The 22,925-nt window shown below is 42.6% G+C and overlaps 1 protein-coding gene across 2 annotated transcripts in view; it reads right to left on the bottom strand.

Moving 5' to 3' along the window:
- Positions 1–22,925, bottom strand: part of LOC133344908 (uncharacterized) — an 842,858-nt gene that overhangs the window by 292,334 nt on the left and 527,599 nt on the right. The gene's annotated exons all lie outside the window — the stretch shown is intronic.

Raw genomic sequence — 22,925 nt, 5'->3', positions numbered from 1 at the left:
CTCTCGGGGGCATATCCCTGGTGACGGTGGGAGAGAGGTCGGGCGAGGACATGGTACTCTGAGTGAACCCGAGAGGGCACGTGACCGGACGAGGTGGCAAGGGGGGCCCAGAAGGGGGTGAAAGGGACACGTGATGTAGAGACCAGTCTTCGAGAAGGATCTGGAAGGGGGCGAGGCCAGGAGCGGAGCCCGGCCACGCCGAGGCCCGAGCCCGATCGAGGCTGTTCATCTCTGGGAAGAAATCCCTGTCTTCGTTCCTCGGTCCTCGGTCTTCGGTCTTCGCGCACGTGGACCAGGCAGCGTGTTAGCTGTCCTGGTTCGACTGAATAGTTCTCACATCGAAAGTGTGTGTAGTTAGCCGTGGTGGTTACCACCCGAAGTCGTTATCCCGTAATGTTAATATTTATTTTGTGGTGATAGTTAATGTGTTATCTCCAAGATGAAGTGTGTGCCTAAGTTGAACCCACAACAATATTATAGCAGAGGGGCCTCTGAACAAATGTGATGGTAGCCAACACAGCAGTGTTCACACCTACCATTCGTCAGCATCAGCATTATGTGACAGTAAAACTATCTAGAGTCGATATGAGACTTTGTTATAGCACGATGCACACCAAGTATGGCTTTGCTATTTTTTTAGCCATAAATAATATGAAATAATCATTTATAAAAATATTAATGAGAAACAGTGAGGAGATATGTTAATTGGAGGTTGGGTGGCTCAAAGCTTTAATGTAGTAATGTCTGGGCACTGAGCTAGTAACGCTGAGATGCTGGATTCAAGCCCTGAGGCTAACGAGCAAAAATAAGCATTGCCACTTCAGTTCGGAAAGCCTCCCCCCCCCCCCCATGCAGTCACTTTGATGGTCTCAAGTGAGCCACTACCTGGCCATACACATTACTGTCCCACGATTAAATATTGACTTAAAGCTTTCATGACTGCAGGAATTAATATTATTTGGGTCTTTCAGTAAAGCCACATAGATAGAAAAAAATATAATAAAATTTTATATAACAATATCACGACGTTTTGATAGCAACACAAGCAATCGTCATCAGGTGAAAAAAGAGATGGGGAAAGCTGCTGAGGCAGGCTGTTTATAAAGGTGTAGAGAAGTTCCCACGGACGCACTTGGAGACGAACGTAAGTTGAGGGCTTTCGCCAAAGGTTTATTACAGACTTCACAACTTAACACAAGGGTACACAACTCCTAGGGGTTAGGGGTCCTACACTGAGTCCTGGTCCCTGCCCGGCTAGCTCCGGTCTCTCTCTCTCTTGTGTCGGATCGGGGACTCTGCCAACTCCACCGACTGGAGAGAGAGCACCTCTATCGGCTACCACCGGCTTCTCCCCAGACTCACTACTCGATCCCTCTCTTTTCCCCTGGTTCCCTCTTCACCCTTCTTACTCTACCCGTTCCCACAGTGACCCCGCTTTCGTCACTATGAGACATGACGTCATCGAGCCGCCCAGTGAGCATGACGCCATGTTCCGTGGCGTCATCGCACTGGATGGCACACATGACGTCACGTCCCCATTTTTAAATCCTTTATATTAAGTTCACTTGCTTGCTTGCTTGTGCGCTTACGATCGTGCAAATCTTCCGGTCGTTTTTTAACCCACTTCCCGTGATCCAATCGAGCTGACATTTTGCACACAGACTCGTTGTGCGTGATAATTTATTTTCGTCAAAATTTTTTTCCAAAATTTTACACTTTTTAGGAAAAACTAAATTATATTTAATTACCAATTGCTTAATGGTGGCAGGCAATCATCTGACCCATAGGTGGCAGCCATCTAAAGCCAGAGGACGAGAGGACTCTAGCCGCCACGCATATAAAGGATTTATAGTGAAAAACTTGGTTTTTACGGGTTAATTTTACTCCTCTACAAAGGTTTAGAGATGGGCGGGGCAGCTAATGTTAATGTAGGAGAGGTGTCCGTACCCGGCAGTAGGTCTACCCCAATCAAAGAGCTGTTTGCAAAGGTTTAGAGATGCTTGTAAATGCGAGATCGGATAGAGCTAAGAAAGAGCCATCGCCACATGGAGGTGGAAAAAATGGCAAGCCGCCATTTACTAACACAGCTAACGGTGGCTGTGTTAGTGAATGTAACTCAGAGAGTCGAAAATAACTGCTAACATAGGTAAGTAGGAAGGGAACATCACAGCCAGTTATGACCTAAACTGGTTAATAACGTCCTTCCAATGATTGCTCAGTTTGTACCCATCTTCTCGGTTGAAATTGTGTCTATATATCTGGATGACTTCATGAACAAATCTCTAAAAAGTAGCCGGTAGGTTTGCAGAGTACCTCCGTCTTGGAAAAATTAATTTCGTGTGAGCCCACAGCATTAAAACAATGATCAGCAACGGCAGAGGTATTGGTCCTACCGTGTTTCAGATCTGCCTTGTGTTCACGAACGCAGTCCGAGACATGTCGTTTCGTTCCCCCAATGTAACTGCTGCCACAACCACAACTCAGTTTGTAGACACCAGGGTATTGCATGTCAGGAATCACATCCTTTACAAATGGGATTAAATCACAGATTTTGAGTACTGTGTTTGGATTGCACCTCTCAGGCTCACATGCCCTTTGGATTGCACACTCATGTTCACGTCCTTTGGATTGCACTCTCATGGTGCTAATCTCTCATTAACACTGCTATTGTGCGCATATGCGGGCATGATACTCTTATGCGGCGACAGAAGCTCATTCATGCTCATCTCCCTCCCTAATCCCTCTCTCCCTAATCTCCCCCATTAACACAACTGATGTGCTTACGTCCGTGGATGGATTTCCTTTCCAGCTCAGACCCCGCTTGCTTGCCCATCGCGACATATATAACCTTGTTGTAACTGCTCTCTTGCTGGTTCAGCAGTTCCACTGCTGGATTGTATTTTTTCTGCCTGAGGACGACCGCTTGTGTTGCGATCGAAACGTCAAGATTTATTTTATTTCATACCTACGTTACTTTACCGAAAGAACCAAAGAGTATGGATTCCTGCAGTCACGAAAGCTTCAAATCATGCTAATCTTTCACAATACAATGGCCACCTCTGCAGCATCGTCATCGTGGAGGTGGCTCTCCGATTTGCCCGATCTTACATTTACATGCAAATTTAATCATTAGCCCCGCCCACTTCGCTTATGACCCTTGGGCTACATCTCAAACCTTTATAACATCCTGCCTCAGCAGCTCTCCCGCTATTTTTTCACTTGATGACGATTGCTTGTGTTGCGATCGAAACGTCATGATATTTTTATTATTGTTTCTATCTACGTGGCTTTACCGAAAGACCCAAATAATATTATTAACATAATGCACGGATTTCAAGTTCTGCTTCATTTTATTTTTAAGTGTTGAAATGGTAAACACAGTGTGTTCTGAGCCTGTTGACCTAAGCTCGATTCTTTGGTTCTTTCAGTAAAGTCACATAGATAGAAAAATAATAATAAAGAGAATACAAATACAATAAAATCCACGACATTTCGATCACAACACAAAGCGATCGTCTTCAGAAGGAAAGAGGGGGAAGGTCACCGAAGGCAACCGTTTTTAAAGGTTTCAAAAATGGGCGTGGCACAAGTGTTCCGGTGGCGGAATGAAGTGAGCAGGGCATATGTGCCCGCCATGGGCAGACGGGTGAGAGAGCCTAGGGGTAGCCGAAGTAGTCCTGACGTATATAGTTATCCCAGGTCCAAGTGAAGGACGGAGAATAGAGTGCACCTACACTGGTGTGAGTGTAGGATGCAGTGTGAGAACGTATATTAATGAACAGCTGCCAGCCCTTATAGAATACCTCATCTCCGCGTGGTTGGACTGCACTACATGTACACTAATTGTATGAGAGACATAAGCAATTAGAAATTTCAAATTCCAGCAATGCACTTACTGCAATAGTAATTTTTGTGGAAATGTGTAATTTGTTAATAATGTTTCATTCTTAAATCTACAGACAACCTTATCTTTAAACAATCTAAGCAAGCCCTCGAATAAATAAACCACGGTATGTCCAAACGTTAAGGTTTTTTTTTTAAATGTCAGTTCTGACTGCAACTCTTTTCAGACCCACAACACCATAACCACATAGAAAAGGATGATTCATCCATCAAGATTTAGTGGGGGTCAAACCAGGTCTTGAAATTGTGTACTGATGCTAACTTTGAGGGCCTCACACACACACACGCGCGCGCGCGTACTGTAATGGAAATTTTGGAGCTGATTTAATATGGCTGGAGAATGACCACAAAGTCGAATCCTTCACAGGCAGGTAATTTCTTTGAACAAAAAAAGTCCGAGTGGGAATCCCATCTGTAGAAGATGTCCTCTATCAATGTCGAGGCCCACAATGCATATTTTCTACAGTAATGTCAGGATGCTTACCCTCTCTGTATTGTACGGACTCTCTACGTACGTGGAGGATATTACACACTGTAGTACCATCATAGCCTGTCAGTGCTGTGGAGATGGAGTTGGTGGCTCACACAGACTTAATTTTGTATCCCAGAATCCCCAGCTGCAGTGCTACAGAGTTAACCAGAATATTACAGTGTAGCAAGTAGTTGGTTGAAATCTTTGTGATTTTGAGCGTTATCTCCCCTTTTTGTGGGCGTTATCTGGGTACTCCTGCTTCATCTCAGATAGAAAAAAAAAAATTTGTTACTTTTATAATTTCTGGATAAATTTACACCGATTGTGCCATCAGCTTAATGTTATGAGACAAATAATCCATTCAGATCTTTCATAGAGCAAGTGACCTCTGGTTCACACAATATAGGGCAGCATTTCTCCACCTGCTCTACATATGAGAGTAATGTTCGATGCATGCCAGTCAACGTGATGTTTAATTATATAATTATTGGAGTTGGAACTTTGCCATATTCAGTGAAAAAACACATTTTATGTGATACAATTCTGTGCAGTTATTGGTGTCAAGGCTGAAACCATCAACTCGCTGCATTTGAGTAGATACAAACGTATGAAGTAATGAATTGGCCCCACATCCCAATCAAGGACACTGTCTCGGCCTTGCTGTGCGCTGCATTGCACCGCTACCTGAGTAGTTAACCTCGCATCCAATAAACCCTCAGAGCCAGGGTGAACATCCGAATCCAAACGTCATTTATTGAATTGAAAGAGGTAAAACTAGTAAGAAAACAGCACAGATACATAATCTGTTAATACCCGGAAACACAATGAATGAACACCACAGCATCATAACATTGTCTTAGATGACATGTTTCTCAACAATAGATCCTGGATGGACCAGGCACCTTCATTACCACTGAAGAGCATAAGCTACTGTGTTACATAAAGGCACATCGTGTATTCATCACACTGCACCCCAAATGTACCGCACTACATATAAGACTTAACTGTGGATGAGACATTTTGTCATCCTTGCTCTCAAGATCGCAATATAGTTACTTGGGTACAAGTTTAAATTACAAGTAACATTCACAATAAGGAAAGTTGCTGGCTTTGTTGTTAACTAGGCCTCATATTTATCATAACAATTTAACAGCATTATAAAGGCATTTACTGCATTATAACGGTCATTCTAACATTATAATAGCTTTCCCAGTATTATAAGAGCATAAACAAACTTACAGACAATGCTTCTTAAAGTCCCACAATGGACAATTACAGCTGTCTTCACTGGGACGCGATTTGTGCCACCATCCTGAACTCTGTGTAATGGCTGCCTCCAGCCTCGTGGCTGAAAGACTGTCAAATCAGAACTTCCTAGTCACGTGACCAAACTCAGCATCAAAACAGGAAATTCCTGTATGCGCACACCCCCACTCCTCCCACGGAGCACAACACCTGCCGTGAGGCAGAACAGACACAGTATTGAATTTAATGGAAACGTTATAATGTGAATAAGGAAATAGTATTACATATCAATGTGCCTAAAGAAATACGTTGTAAATCAGTACATATTGTTTGCTGAAACATGGAAAAGACACATATGTGCATTCATAAAGAAAAATGTCACACACCTGAAAGTGCACGAAGAAGCATGGAGAATTGCATACTGGGAATTACGCTGAGAGACAGATATAGGAACACATGGATTGGGGAACAAATGCAAATAACTCGTAAGAACAGTACGTGGGCTTGGGCAGACTACATCCCGAGCAAAGATGATTGAAAATAGATAGGGATGGTGATGGAATAGCAGCCTACTTAAAATATGAATAATTTGAAATTTCCATAATTTATTTTTCAAAATGAATGTAAGCTAAATTTTCTATCCAGACCAATTGATTTAACTGTCACCACATTACCTCCTTTCAATCTCCATCTTCCAACAATATGTTATACACATAGAGTAAAAGGAAAGAAAATATACACTCAAGGAATGTTATGCCACTTGTCACAAGTGCTTAATGTGTCAGCCAAATCAATGTGCCAGTCTCAGTAGCTAAGCAGGTTGTTGCCTGGTTAACATTTGTTATTGTGGCTGCCTGGAAATGTATCTGCAATTCACCAACTCTCAAACAAATCAAGTATTTGGCTAAATCATTTACAACTGAATCTCTCATTGTTGCTTTTCATAAACCAAGTGTTGAAGGGAGTTAGGAGAATAACAAAAACTGCCTCACTCTGACGAATCATTGCCCCTGCAAGTGGGTGCCTCATGCATATGGATCGCAGTTTAATCCACCAATCCCACTCCCAAGAACTTAATTATAGGTTTTCTCTTTCTAGGGGAATCGGTGATCCAGTGGTTAGTGCACCATACGACAAACCTTACAAACCAAGTCCAATTCTCGCTCACGTCCATTATCACTGACAATTATCTGAGCCATGTACTGGGCCTCCCCTCAAATGAGTACCAGGTGCGATGGGTAAACATCACCAAAAGGGAGACAAAGGCGGCCGGGCATGGTGCTGGCCACCCACCCCCTCGTGTATTGTGCCGGCCTATATTAACTGCTTGCAAACAGCAGTTGCCCTAACAGTCTGTTAAAAGATGATACAGGGCATCTCTGTCTTTTTGTGTAGAGTTACGATACAAACACACGCAGGCTCATGAATATTTAAAAAGTAATGCACTAGTCCAAATGCCAGCAAATACAATATATTGGTTTAAAAAAACACCACACCCATATTTCACACAGTTGTCCATTTCCAAGGACATTTACTCAGCACTCTGACATAAAATGAGCATGCCAATCTGCTCATTTTCAAAGACTGAAAGGTTCCACGAGGTTGTTCTCAACAATATGTTAATATGTGCTTCAATCGTGAATATGGGAAAATTTCTCAAATTAGATTAATTCCCAGGCTGTCTCTTCGTGGTTCGTAATGTGGCTATATTCTCCTTTAAAAAGCTTTCTCAAATATATTTAAGCTAAAACCTGTTACCAGACAAAGTTATTCTTTACACATCGGTAACATGTTGGTGTAATGACGACTTAACAAACTTGTCTTGAGATGGTTTCTCTATTCGATGCGGCACATTCAATCAAACAGGCAGAGACCCCACTGTAACAGCCCCCGAGTCTCCCGCGCATCCCCTTATATACGGACTGAGTCCACGCCCCCCTTCCTGAACCTTCTCGCTGGCTCTGGATGCTCGCTCCACCAGCAGACTCTACCGTCCTCTTTCGTCACCTGGCCACGCTCCTATTCTCGATTATTCCCGTAGCCACCAGTCCCTTCGTACTGCAAGCTGACACCCCTGTCATTACCTCCCGTGGCCACCAGTCCCTTCGTACTGCAAGCTGACACCCCTGTCATTACCTCCCATGGCCACTAATCCACTCACACCGCAGGTAGACTCGACTGTCATTACATCGGTAAACAAATATTTTGTTAATTTAACAAAATGACGTTGCGAAAATCGAGCCGGGTGTGCTTAGAACAATATCTTTGCAAATGGAAGGTTCTGAGTTCAAATCCCAGACTGGCGTATTTTCAGTTTATAATTAATAAGATGTTGTCCTTAATGTGACTATGGATATCAACGTTGTACAGAATGAATGACACTATATAAAATGAAATTGTCATTGGTATTATTATGATTGATATATCGAGTACCCCTCTGTGGCAAATGAACTGTGGTTATCCCTTTGAGGCTGGCCTCCATCCATGGGAATGTAGAATGTCCTCCACGTGGTCAGGGTCACTCATGGGCCACTTAAATTTACGAAAGTAGAATTTCGACGCCCTACTTATTCTGGCCTTATTCTGGCTCCTGTGGAGGTCATCTTTGCACCTCGCGCCTTGCCCGTTGCCCCCACTGATGTCCTCTTCTCTGCCCCACCCCCCTCAATGTGTGCAGATACTACTGATTCTATTATATGCAGGGTGTATAGGCATATATACCTACAAAATAATTTCTTCTCTTTTGGGGGGGGGGGGGGGGGTGAAAAAAAATGTTCGAGTTGACAATTTTTGCAAACCACTTGGATAGATTTGTTTACCCCCACATCTGGGTGGGTCCACTTTCTTTAACTTTTTGATTCAGGCCTTCTTAAAGGCTCTCATAATTTAGTTGATGGACAAACAGGCAAATAGACACACAGAACGCCGGGCTTTTATAATAGATATACAAAATGTGAAAATAGTTTTTAATGAATTTCATGAAATAAGCCTATTACCCAGGTCGCCATCGCAAAGAGGCAACGTTTCTTGTATTGTGGAACCTGAAATTTTAAGTCACATGTTTACAAGTACAATTTTATGTCCAAATTATCATCATCACAAGCATGATTGTTAATAAATACAATTTAGGCTGTTTAATTATATTACACAATTGGATTATATCCAATTAATTATATTACACAATTGGGTTATGTCCATGCTGACTCATCAGTTTCCAGACACGAAGCTGTTATCCATCTCACTCCCACATGAGCCAGAATTGCATTACTCCGTCCCATCTTGAGGCTTCTCGTTCTCTTTTGTGCGCTCTCTCTCTCGGCTGTCCGTCTAGCTCTAGTTTTGGTTATTGATTGTTATCCCATCTGGTGAAATGTCTGGCCCAGGCCCATTTTTTTTTTGCTAAGATTGATCGAAGCATCTCAGTTTCTTGTTTATTCTCCAATCCATGCATTTCTCTCACTGGCCTGTCGATTTATCCTAAGATAATGCTCACACACTATGTTATCAGTGTGGCTGAGGTGAACATTTAATCTGGAAAACCTAAGACTCAGTGTTTGACTCACATAACCCAATACATAGCCAGTAACTGAAATTCTTATCTCTCAAAAGGCAGAGTGCTTCCACGTTTTAACTATAGGAGGGTGATTCCCACCACTGTCAGTGGCTGTCAACCAGTGACGAGAATTTCACATTATACCATAGCAGGGGATAGTTGCTCCATAGGACAACCACCAAGTGGTACTAATTTTATCCCTGGCAGAGGAATAATCTGTGTAGTACTCAGCTAAGATTTGAACTCGTGATCTTCTACATGTGAGTCATGTGCTCTCCCACATTGACGCCTGGCTGGATATTTTTACTCGAGGCAGAGCTTTACCTCACAATATACGGAGGCATATGATCTATAACTACTTTTATGTAGCATAAATGCATCATTCCTGAGCTGTGTTTACACAGATAATCGTCTGCTAAAAACAATGGCCTACATTTGTGTAAACAGATTTATAGCTGCATAGACCAGTATACATTTTAAAAACACAAACGTAGACATTTTGTGTGGAAATGACAAGTGTTGTTTTAGTAATTCTGAGACAAAATTATTGCAATCTTGATTTGAAGCTTTGGTGACTGCAGGAATCCATACTGTTTGGTTATTTCGGTAAAGAGTGTAAAAATGATTGCAGTCCAACATTAAAGTAATTTCTATTGAATTAATTCCAAGCCTCCAGTCCAATATAAGCGGTATAAAATATCCTCATTGAAAACGGCACAGGTTTACTCAGGTTCGTCAATGACCCCATTTTCTTCAGTGTGTTGACTTTGATTGAGTGGATTGGGCCCTCTCTCCCATCATCCCAAGTGTACCAAGAGCCAAACATCTGACCCAATAGACACATCAACCCAATTTTTCACAGCATATTTTCAACCAGTAGATCTGGGTACATTATTCTTCCCTTGTTACATACCTGAATACATTTTTTGGAAGTGCTTTAAAACATATATATAATTGTATAACGATATTCCAGTTGTTACCCAGCCAGGTGGAAGTGTGGTCAGTGTGTTCAACTCACAATCAGAAGATCATGTGAGCTCAATTTCTGGTTTGAGGTCAACTCGACCCATCATCCCTATGGGGATGGCAACATTGTTATCTATTAGAGGTGGCTCAAGGGCCAGTATTTTGAGCCAACATTACCGAGAACCTGGGTTTGAATCCATTATAGGTACCTGTGATTTTAGTGGGCTTTCAGATGGTGTGGAGAGATTTGAAGGCCTCGGCTGGGTAAAAAAACATATTCTTGATTGTTGTCAATCAAATTGACTAAATTCCAGCTCTGACAATGAAAAACATTGTTCCTGATAAACAATTATCTGTAACACATTCTAGAGTGAGGGTGCAAAAGGTCACTTGAAGGGATACAATAATTAATTGTGTTCTGTCTTCTGTTTCTCTCGAGATACTTTTAAACCCACATGTAAAATACTAAATCAGAAATTGGAAAATTATTTAAAATAAGATCCTCCCGAATTTTTTTATGAGTTTCAGTGGATAAGGACTGTTATTCCTTGAGCAGTGAATTTTGATGCATATCTTTCTTACATGGTAAACAAATAAAAACATTAATTATTCATTACTGTTGATTTCCTCAGTCAAACCTGTTTACCACTCATTTTCCAGTTTGAGGAAAAACGCACACGTGTGATAGTGTATTGTTTATTATTTGCGTTTGTTTAGAGATTTTATTTTCCCAGTCTAGGGTTATGCTGTCCAAGATGTGGCACCTTAGCCTTCGTCTTGTGGCTAACAGAATGGCTGTCACAGAAATTTGCCTAAAATCTACTGGAAGAATTGTGTGCGCGTGTGCATTCACTTCGGCTGTGTCCACAATAATCGAATTCCATAGTAGCACCACGGCATTCATACATACATCATTATTTGGCAACGACAGAAACATATTTTGTGGCCTAACTTTTCACTAAACTATTTTCTTTATTTTACCAGATAAGGCCCACTGAGCTATATAGCTATTTTTAGTAGCAACCTGGCAACAAATGATAGCTCAACGAAGTGGCTTATCACGTGGAAATTTATAGCAGCCAAATACTCTAAACGTATGTTTCTAAATGTGGAGAGGAAAAACTGGAAGATCTGGAGAAAAATTCACGCGACCACGGGGAAAAAAATGCAAATTCCAAATATACAGGCATCAGGGTCAGGATCGATCCCACAACCTCTTGCATACCAGGGGAGGGAGTAAACATTTCGCCATCGCGGCACCCAACTTGCTCTCTTGACATGTTTTTCTATGAATTTGCAACAGTTATTGAGCCTTCCTCATGTTTGAGAAAACTGTTGTTTTCCTGCTTTAAGTAGCTTTGGTTGAAAATAATATTAGTCACATGACCATATTCCCCCTGAAAAAGCCAGCTCACTTTATCGAAGAGCTAACTTAAGTAAGAAATACAAAATATATCAGGTAAAGGGATAACTCAATCTAGATTTGAGGTTTTCGTGACTGCAGGGATCCATACTCTTTGGTTCTTTCGGTAAAGTCACGTAGGTATAAAACAAAATAAATTAAATCACGACGTTTCGGGCGCAACACAAGCGTCCGTCATCAGGTGGGACAACCACAGCAGGAAACAACTGCTGAAGTGGGCAGAAGGACTGCCGTAACACGAGGCTATATACAGTGAGGGAAAAAAGTATTTGATCCCCTGCTGATTTTGTACGTTTTCCCACTGACAAAGAAATGATCAGTCTATAATTTTAATGGTAGGGTTATTTGAACAGTGAGAGACAGAATAACAACAACAAAATCCAGAAAAACGCATGTCAAAAATGTTATAAATTGATTTGCATTTTTATGAGGGAAATAAGTATTTGACCCCCTCTCAATCAGAAAGATTTCTGGCTCCCAGGTGTCTTTTATACAGGTAACGAGCTAAGATTAGGAGCACACTCTTAAAGGGAGTGCTCCTAATCTCAGCTTGTTACCTGTATAAAAGACACCTGCTCACAGAAGCAATCAATCAATCAGATTCCAAACTCTCCACCATGGCCAAGACTAAAGAGCTCTCCAAGGATGTCAGGGACAAGATTGTAGACATACACGAGGCTGGAATGGGCTACAAGACCATCGCCAAGCAGCTTTGTGAGAAGGTGACAACAGTTGGTGCGATTATTCGCAAATGGAAGAAACACAAACGAACTGTCAATCTCCCTCAGCCTGGGGCTCCATGCAAGATCTCACCTCGTGGAGTTGCAATGATCATGAGAACGGTGAGGAATCAGCCCAGAACTACACGGGAGGATCTTGTCAATGATCTAAAGGCAGCTGGGACCATAGTCACCAAGAAAACAGTTGGTAACACACTACACCGTGAAGGACTGAAATCCTGCAGCACCCGCAAGGTCCCCCTGCTCAAGAAAGCACATATACATGCCCGTCTGAAGTTTGCCAATGAACATCTGAATGATTCAGAGGACAACTGGGTGAAAGTGTTGTGGTCAGATGAGACCAAAATGGAGCTCTTTGGCATCAACTCAACTCGCCGTGTTTGTAGAAGGAGGAATGCTGCCTATGACCCCAAGAACACCATCCCCACCGTCAAACATGGAGGTGGAAACATTATGCTTTGGGGGTGATTTTCTTTTAAGGGGACAGGACAACTTGACCATATCAAAGGGACGATGGACGGGGGCCATGTACCGTCAAATCTTGGGTGAGAACCTCCTTCCCTCAGCCAGAGCATTTAAAATGGGTCGTGGATGGGTATTCCAGTATGACAATGACCCAAAACACACGGCCAAGGCGACAAAGGAGTGGCTCAAAAAGAAGCACATTAAGGTCCTGGAGTGGCCTAGCCAGTCTCCAGACCTTAATACCATAGAAAATCTGTGGAGGGAGCTGAAGGTTCGAGTTGCCAAACGTCAGCCTCGAAACCTTAATGACTTGGAGAAGATCTGCAAAGAGGAGTGGGACAAAATCCCTCCTGAGATGTGTGCAAACCTGGTGGCCAACTACAAGAAACGTCTGACATCTGTGATTGCCAACAAGGGTTTTGCCACCAATTACTAAGTCATGTTTTGCAGAGGGGTCAAATACTTTTTTCCCTCAATAAAATGCAAATCAATTTATAACATTTTTGACATGCGTTTTTCTGGATTGTTTTGTTGTTATTCTGTCTCTCGCTGTTCAAATAAACCTACCATTAAAATTATAGACTGATAATTTATTTGTCAGTGGGCAAACGTACAAAATCAGCAGGGGATCAAATACTTTTTTCCCTCATTGTAGGTGTAATAGGTTCCGGAGACACTTGTAGAGGTAACTTCTTTATTACAATCCAACAACTCTCCAACTCTCCAACACTCCAACTCTCCAACTCTCCAACTCTCCAACAGTCCAACAGTCCAACTCTCCAACTCTCCAACAGTCCTGATACTCTGTTACAGCCTAGGTACACAGCCTAGGTACACAGCCTAGATACACTACTCTGGCTACGCTCTGGAACTCGCCCTCACAAGGTCGTAGAGTCGGGAGTTCCAGAGTCCCACCACTGGCCCTCACAGCGTCCCAGGGTTCTCAGATGGTCTTGGGTCTTGGGTCTTGAGCTACAACTGGCCATGATCGTCCAGGGAGCTCCCCTTTTATGCCTAGTCCCCAACGAGGGGTGGGGCCGTGTGCGCCCCCAGATATCCCACAGAGCACACACAGCCCCCCCCCCCCCCCCCCCCGTTGTTGGCGCCAAGGGGCCGCCCGGGAACCCAACGCCTGGCGCCAAGAGGCTTAAGCGTCTGGGTCGCCTGGGAACCCAGCGCCTGGCGCCAAGAGGTCCCAGAGCCCCCAGCAGCCCCTCCCTTCTTATGTCACTACATAGGCAAGAGAGGGGGGAGGGGCCAGGGAAGAGAGACAGAGAGGGGGGTAGGGAGAGTGGAGAGCTGCCGAGTGAAGATCAGCTAGAAGGGATTAAAGGGAATTGTTGGGGGGTGTGGAGGGGAAGAGAGCGGGGCTAGGAGTGGGGAGCTGAGGAAAAGCAAAAGGAGATGCGGATATGAAGACAACACCATAAAGCATTTCAGGTTTTACCTGGTTAATAACATCCTTCCAATGATTGTTCTGAAACACGGCAGAACCAACTCCTCCGCCGTGGCTGACCACTGCTATAATGCTGTGGGCTCTCATGATATTGTTTTTTTCCGAGACCAAGGTACTCTGCAAACCATCAGGCTCCTATCAAAGATTTGTTCATGAAGCTATCCAGATATATAAACATAGACATAACTTCAACCGAGAAGATGGATACAAATTGAGCAATCATTTGGAAGGATGTTATTAACCAGGTTAAACCTTAAATGCTTTATAGTGTTACCTTCATATCCGCATCTACTTTTGCTTTGCCTCAGCTCCCCACTCCCAGCTCCGCTCTCTTCCCCTCCCCACCCCCCGACAATTCCCTTTAATCCCTTCTAGCTGGTCTTCACTCGGCAGCTCTCCACTCCCCCTACCCCACCCCCCTCTCTATCTCTCCTCCCTGGCTCCTTCCCCCCTCTCTTGCCTATATATCCGCGTGTTACGGCAGTCCTGCCCACTTCAGCAGTTGTTTCCTGCTGTGGTTGTCCCACCTGATGACGGACGCTTGTGTTGTGCCCGAAACGTCGTGATTTAATTTATTTTGTTTTATACCTACGTGACTTTACCGAAAAAAGCAAAGGGATAACTGTCTGACATTGCTTAATATTTAATTACTTATGGGTTAGTTCGTGCATGCCAATGTTCAGCTCTACACTAAGACACCCAACAAAGCCAATCAAGTCAAGTTGCCACGTGGGCTACGTATAACATTAACTTAAAGTTGGTCAACATTTTTGGCCAGACACAATATTAATGTCAAGTGGTTTCTGAATCAATTCTAGGCCTCCCCTAAGTCAACTGAGCCTATTTCAGTGTGCGCACGTCAACAGTGGGGATTTCAAGGTGGCCATGCATGCTTGGTGTTGCTCGCTAACACTTGTCCCAGCAGTTTGTTACGCTACAAAGAGGTGGTGTTACGTGCGACAATAAAGCATCAAGGTTGAAATTGCTTACCACAGGTGAGAGTTAAATGCGGCGTATTTGTGGGGGTTCAATTCCGATACAATGCCCACGAGGTGGACAAGCTATTTGAACGAGGGGGTTAGTGATCTGGCAGAGGAAGAGCTGTTTCTGAGTTCGCCAAATTATGGAATTCATGAGCCTCTTTAGGGTGGCCAATTCATCAGCGGTGCAGCAAGCGCTTTGAGTCAAATAATTATTAGCGGAGGAATCGCGTGCTCTCATTTGAATTGAGAACGCGTGGAGAAAGACGCGTACATTGTTGTATGCAGAATAGGTGCGAGGCTTAATTGTATCAGGTAATTAACCAATGAAACATGCCAAACTCAGCTCAAATTTCATACAATAACCGGGGAACCCCTCCCACACAATAAAGATGCGGGAAGAGATTACAGCAGCAGGACACCACCCAGCTAGCAGTGGAGAGAGGAGCGATTCGCGAAGAACAGCCAAGCCGAATTCTGTAAGTATCCAGCGCTACCCTCCGTAAGTATTGCATCACAAGTGCCTCCGCCTCTGGCCCTATGGTTCTGAAACTATATGTTGATTTCCAGCACGCCAGGGTCGGAAATTAATAGTCCCCTGGTGTGGTTTCCGTGGTCGTATGGTCGGGAAGCAGAGACGAGCGAGATCAACGGACATGTCTCGGCAGTGGGGGTCGAGAGCAAGGAGGCTGCCTCTACCCCCATCCTGCGGGGGGTGGACCCTTGCCTGAGAGCGTCCAGAAGTCAAGAATCTGCTGCCATTGTTCTGACTCATCGTTTACAGTCCGACATTGCACCGTTTGAGCGTGGTGACTTAAATTAGGAGGGGGGTGGCCGTGTGCCGCATCCCGAGAAGACCTAAATCGTGGCGAGGTGACTAAAAATTGCCTGAGGGCACAAGCGATAGTGGTGCTGAGTGCCATCTCCGAGAGTGCAAAGGTGACGACAAGTAAGGCCACTTGACACCCAGTGGGAATGCTGTGTATGAACGTAATTTGGCACCGTATGTAGACATTCCATGCGAAGCTGAGGTGCAGGGAAAAGGACTCATTAAACACGGTAGTGCTAACAAAATTGGTTGTTCAATTTGCCCCAGCGCGATTATGTACTGCACATTGGGTGGCGAATGGCAATGTCCCCGTTATCCGGACGGATAAGCAAAACGGCCTTTTTAAAGGGCCAACGGTGGCCAATGTAGCCTTTAATCGGAAATGTGCCAAGACCTGGGTGTGCGTGGATATGTTTGGTCACTTGCGAAATACTCTGCTGATTTCTGTACGAAGCTTTCTCTACCATGTGGAAAAGGTGGAAGATGACTAGCCTTGTCTCTCCTCGCGTGGGGAAGTTGCCTCTCGCACGACTTAACCCATCGTACGAGCACGAGTGACCTGGCTTGCCAAAACAATTGTTATGCCGCCAACTGTTTTGGAAATGTGTTAGTCGACATCGCAGGTCGTGTCATGGCTCGCAGGTAGTACATCCTCTGCTTGTTGCAGAGGCTCGCGGTCTGAATCTGACCGGCTGCCCAAGTTAATACTGGGGGTGTATTACTGTTAAATCCGTGCCATCGGCTTAACAGTGAATGAAATCTGGTATCATTTCCAAATGAGTAGGCCGTTGTATTGTTATCTGGTTCAAATTTCATGGTTTACCTGCGAATTGCTCTTTTTTTTGGATTGCAGGTGCAACTTTGCCCCCTAATTGTGAACCTTATAGTGCAGTGCTATCACGAAGGTACTATATGCCATATGTGCTCCAATAATTATTGCAAAGGAATTTACGCATGTAAATTAATGCGCAGGCAGACGCACAACAATAAGTAAACCTGCATGTCACTGATAGGCAAGCTGCTTGACACCCTGAGTAAATTCTATTCCAATAAACTGTTGCAGCCAGATGCATGGCTTGTGTGATACACCTTTCCCAGTATACGTATTGTATTTTGTCGCTCAACCATGCAACGCCTGTCGGGCAAAAGCAATCGTCCCTTCTGGCGTTGGAAGCCTTGCATTCACTGCTTACCTTGGCTCGTAAGTCACGGCTATTGAATTCGCCTTGTTTTTTAAACCTGTGATTGAGTGACTTCAAAGATTTTGAAACGATGAATATGGAAGCTTAGTGTAATGACTTTTCTCCCCATAACGTAAAGCCATTTGTAGTCGGCATTGGTCTGTGCGGTGACTCTGAGATGGACTTGGTATATGTCCACTGACCGCCTACAGTATGGGTTTGCAGATGGCAGTACAATAAGTCTGTCCTACCTGGACAAACATTGCAGTCCCTCCAATAAGTGATGTTCTACACTTGAGCTTTACCACCATACAAAACTACTCTTACATAAACTGACCATGCAACCCATTGGGACGTTCCGAAAGTCTCAACTGATGCTTTTCTGGGTATATAGATAGAAACTTTAACTGTTAAAATAAAACGTCAGTCTGCATGTACATGCTTTCGTTGGGGTTAAAGCATGTGGTCATTCCACATTCCTAATAGTAATACGCCTGTGCAAATCAACATTGGGTAAGGTTATCATTATTGACCACGGAGAGATAATGGCTCTTGGCTCGGCCAAGATTTGAACTGAAAACGTCCCAGCTGTGAGCTGAGCACTTTGGCACACGCAACCCGGTTGGATAAATCTCTAGCTCGTGTTCCACTAATGAGTGGCATCGTTCTGCATTACCCATGAAAAACTTCCCAGTAACATAGCACTTGATAAGATCCTGCATTTGCATAAAATGAGATGTCAATCCCAAAAAAATCGTGGATTGTTTTATTAGACTTGCTTCTAATCTCACAGGCATCGCCACTTTCACTCATTACTAAAACATACGCATTGTGTCATTTATTTAAACAAACGTGAGACCTAAATGTCATCTTGCTCCAATAAAATTTAGCTCTTGGTTATTTAAAATGGTTCTGATCATAAACAGAAATTCCACTTACTGTGGCAGTGTCATAATGCAAGGATTAATTGCTGACGCCCTAAAAATCAGTACCCAATTTATCAAACCCAAGCAATTCCACTCCTTGGGGGATTCAAGATCACAGGTTTGTGATTTATGTATCACGCACTTGCTCCACAGGATAGTTTTTGGTTCGATTAATTTTATTAAGTAAAATATTCAGGTCTCCCTTAGAATATTCCCCTGGTCTCAATGGACTCTCGCCCTACTTTATAAATAGAGGTAATCTATTTACCTGACTTAAATGTATGTAGTGGTAAAATGTGTATCCTATGTATCTGTGTGCAGGCTTCTACCCCTGTGCTGATGGAATATTGACAGATGTGATCTCATTGGAATGAGAATCACTTTTGGGATACTTAATTAGGTTGGCTGATATAAATTCTTGGAATGATAAAGAATAGTTATAAAAAATATTACAAAATTATCTGGGGTCTAGCATCACAAACTTCGAAAAATCGACACTAATTTCCTAATTTATTAACTGCTTTATTTTCGTTCCTCGCGTTGACTGACTTTTTATTTTGGAAAAGGCTTTTTCCTCGTACATGTTATTTGGCAACCCATAATGCTGAGCAGTTTAACAATCTAGAACGGCGGCATTGTGGTGTCCACCCACAGATTGTTTGGTCACAAGAGCATCTAAGAAACTAGCTTCTTTGCTTGTCCTAGGATGGAAGCTGTAATATTTACGAAAAAAAGATCAGCAGAGTATAATTGTATTTTGTATAAATTGAATGGCAGTGAATCTTGCACGAAAAGCATGTCATAAACCACTTCACTGCATTTCACTGTATCACTGTATATAACTGACCTTAAATGTGTTCTAATTCACTGCTCTGATACTTTATTATCTTCTGATTTCGATCGCTGGGGTTCGAATAAATTGGCTTGCAATATAATATCTGGAAAATCACCGATAAATGTCTATTTAACCAAAATGTAGAAGCATAAATTAGACTTATATTTTGTCTCAAGTGCTGAAAAAAAAATTAAGACCCCAAATACACTTTGTTGCTTGCGTAGAATTATTTCTTAGATTAACTTTCCATAAAGAAACGTGAAACTTAAGGCGAATTTGCGAAAAAAAAATATTTCTGCTCGACCTTCTTAATGATGAGGGGTGCGGCATGTGGAGTGACGTCACGCGCGGGACAAACTCAATAATCATGAGCGAATGACGTCACTCCACGAGCTATAGGCTACTTTTATAAAAATTTAGAAGCAAAAATTCGACTTACCTTTTGTTTCAAGTGCTAAAGAAATAAATGAAGACGCCAAATACACTTTGTTGCTGCGTAGAAATATTGATTTGATTACATTTCAATAAAGAAACGTCAAATTTAAAGCGAATTTGCGTAAAATGTTTTATATCCAATCGACCTGCATGAGTGCAAAAATCCACCCGCTCATGATTATTTTATTATTAATGACGGGGGGGAGGGTGCGGCATGTGGAGTGACGTCACGTGCGTTCCACACATTTCTGGGCTATTATAGTAGTACTGTAATTAAACTCTTCTGGGTGGGGGGAGGGGGCTTGCTCCTTCTCTTATGCTTTGCCCACATCCAAGCACTTGTTCTCTTTGACTGTCTCCCTCAATTGAATAAGTGCAGGTTTTGTATTGATCTTCTCCGTTGTCTACAACGATGTCTCTTTTAAAACTCCTATCTCTACCGTGGTGATGTGTGACTGCATAACAGGCATGGCTGACACGTTGTGGAAGAGCCCTTCATACTTCTAGACTTGAAGCTTTCGTGACTGCAAGGAATCATATTCTTAGGTGTTTTCGGTAAAGTCACGTAGGTAAAACATCAAAATTAATAAAAATACTAAAATAAAATAAACTATTATTTTTATTAATTTTGATGTTTTACCTACGTGACTTTACCGAAAACACCTAAGAATACGAGCCCTTCATACAGCAGTGGATTGGTGAAGGCCTGTCAATCATGATAAATTCATTTCATGTCAAGCTGCCGCATCGCTGGTGAATTGCCACTTTTCTATGGTCGCTCTTTTCCAGGATAACTGTTGACCTACAAAAATATTATCGCAATTGTATCGACAGAGACATGATGCGCTGGGTAACCTTGTTTGGAATTTAATCCTGCATCAGCAGTTTTATTATTACAGCCCAGTGGCCCTTGGACAGTATAGGGTAAAGAAGTAAAGGCAATTGTTGAATCCCACCTCCCACTGCTTGAACGGAGTAATGTTCACGTACGGAAACTCATCACTTACCAGGCATGGATTACGTGCCCGAGTCCTCATCCACTGCTCGGGCAGGGGCATCTCAGGGCGAGCATGGCACCTTACTCTGGTAGCGTTTAAAATGTTGAGGTTCATTATTGTTTCGGCAGTCCACACTATGCCAATACAATACATAAGCTATAATTTTCAATCACAACACTCTTTTTAAAGGATAGTAATCTATAGATGGCAAATTGCAATGAGGTTTCATTACTATACTGAAGTGTATAGCTTTTCCATGTGGTTTCGTTTAACTTTGCACAAGAGCGCAGAAGTGTGGTCACCACATCTACGAAACAGGTGGACTTCTCTACAAATCTGGCTGTCGCCTGATGAAGCGAGTTAGAATTACTGGCGAAACATCGTACTCCGATTGTAAATGTTGTGGCTTGGCTCTCCAAAACACCGATGGACTGTACTAGTGACGAATTGGCATTTTCTGATTACGTGACAACCCTTACAAGTTGGCTGTGTCGGGTGGTGGTGGGTTCTAACAGCACATTTATATATTTATGCAATATAACCCAAAACACACCTAAGTGTTTGTATTTATTAGCTTGAATCAACTCTAAATGTGTCTCCTGGCTCGAACGAGCCAGTGTTTGTGCTAATCTCTCGGTGGCCCAAAGTCGATGATCTAATGGTGTAAAGTCCACATTTCTGTGGAGGAGCCAATATCTCCACAAAACAAGCACTGATGAACTCCCAAATTAATCTACTTGTCACCTGTGGATTAACATAACTCTAATTATAAAAAAACAAATGGAATATGTTGTCATCCGAATCAAGAATGCCTATACACTGACATAGTAAACTCATTCATGCTTTACTAAATGGTGTGAAATGCAACGCCGCTACTACATGTGGTGTGTACGTATGTTTTTCCTGGCCTATGCCGTAAGACCAGAATTTCGCCACCTGGCTGAAGGCCACTAAGGGAGGATGATTTTCCAAAGCCCATTTGAGCAGGGAGAATTTGGCATAAATAGTCGGCAGCCCACAGATGAACTTAGCGATATCCTATTCACGTAACTAATACCATTCGAATTTCTCGAATTACAGGATTATAACACTTGTCTGGGCTGTATCACTCAGCACTGCTTATGCAATGAATCACTAGTGAAAAACTAATGGAAAACTCCAGGTGAATGTTAGAGGAGGAGATTACAAGAGGTAATAGCAATAGATTTGCTCTCTCAGGTGTTTTGAATTCATGTAATTTGTCTATTAACTGACGTACATAGATATCTGAAAAACCCGATAAAAATTGTAGAAAATCCACTGAAATCTGCAGAACGCATTATTACCAGACCGGTTTACTAGTTTCTCTCACATGTTTCTAGAGTTTAAATGATTTAGGGGAGAGTGCTATGTTTTACTCACAATTATGTGATGTTCTGTGAAAAGGTGCTCTGTGGAGGCAGTCGAAAAGTTCTTATAGACATGAATGAAAGCCTTAGAACAAGGACGTAATATGCACTTCATGGCAACTGTTTAAAATAACAGCTTCATCAAGGCTAGTCGTTGCTTTCTATCGCGCACCATAAACTGTTAGAAAAACATACATGCACTGTGCAGCTCACGCTATGTATTGCATATATGGTGGGCATTCCTTGCACGTTTGAGTCTCGGTGCAAAGTGCAGTCAATCTGCTAGGGACCGTGTACAGAGGCTGCCAGATACTACTCCTTCATGTGCTCGCGTTTTTATCATGTGGCTCGGACCGCATTGGCGTGATGAGTGACTTTTACCAAGGCCGTAGCCATGGATTCAACATGGGGGGGAGGGGCAAATCTTCCAGGGGGTCTGGGCGTCCCCCTCCCCCCCCCCAGAAAAAAAAATCTAAATTTGAAAACTAATTTCCTGCCATTTCCTGCCTAAAAGAGATTTTTTTTTTTACAATAATGTCTAATAGTGTATTACATTGCTCTGTTTTTTATTTTTAACCTTTTCTTGTTCCATTGTATGTAATGGCAGAGATTAGGGATTAATAAAGTGCAACCATAACCACAATCATATGAACATGAATCTATTTTATAGCAAAATATTGGGGGAAGGGGGGACATTTGAGCATATCTAGATGTGTCCCCCCCAAAATATATATTATAATTATGGCCTTGATTTTTACTGACATCAAATGCCCCGGAATTGAATGCATATTGCTACATGAATCTGGACGTGATACAACTATTGTTTTATTACAATATATATCTATCCCTGTAGTTCATAAGTTGCCAATTAAAATGTCACCATTATAATAACCCCCAATCACTTTTCTAAACCACCTTGTCCTAAATGCAAAAACACTCTTAATTTACAGAGGAATCGGCCATCAGGATCCACCTGATAAAGTCTCTAGAGGTTTTCTGGATACAAAAAAACACCATTGTTCTTTTTAAAGTGCATTATATTGAAAAATGTGACTCGAACTATTTTCCGAAAAGTAAAATGCCATGTTTTTATTTCCCCACTATTTAATAGACGTGTGTAGGTGCAGTGA

This window comes from Lethenteron reissneri, chromosome 20 (genome assembly GCF_015708825.2).
Source record: "Lethenteron reissneri isolate LAM-NWPU_2019-01 chromosome 20, ASM1570882v1, whole genome shotgun sequence".
Lineage (NCBI taxonomy): Eukaryota > Metazoa > Chordata > Hyperoartia > Petromyzontiformes > Petromyzontidae > Lethenteron > Lethenteron reissneri.
The sequence above is the reverse complement of the archived record's forward strand: the minus strand, read 5'-3'. Positions and strand labels throughout refer to the sequence as shown.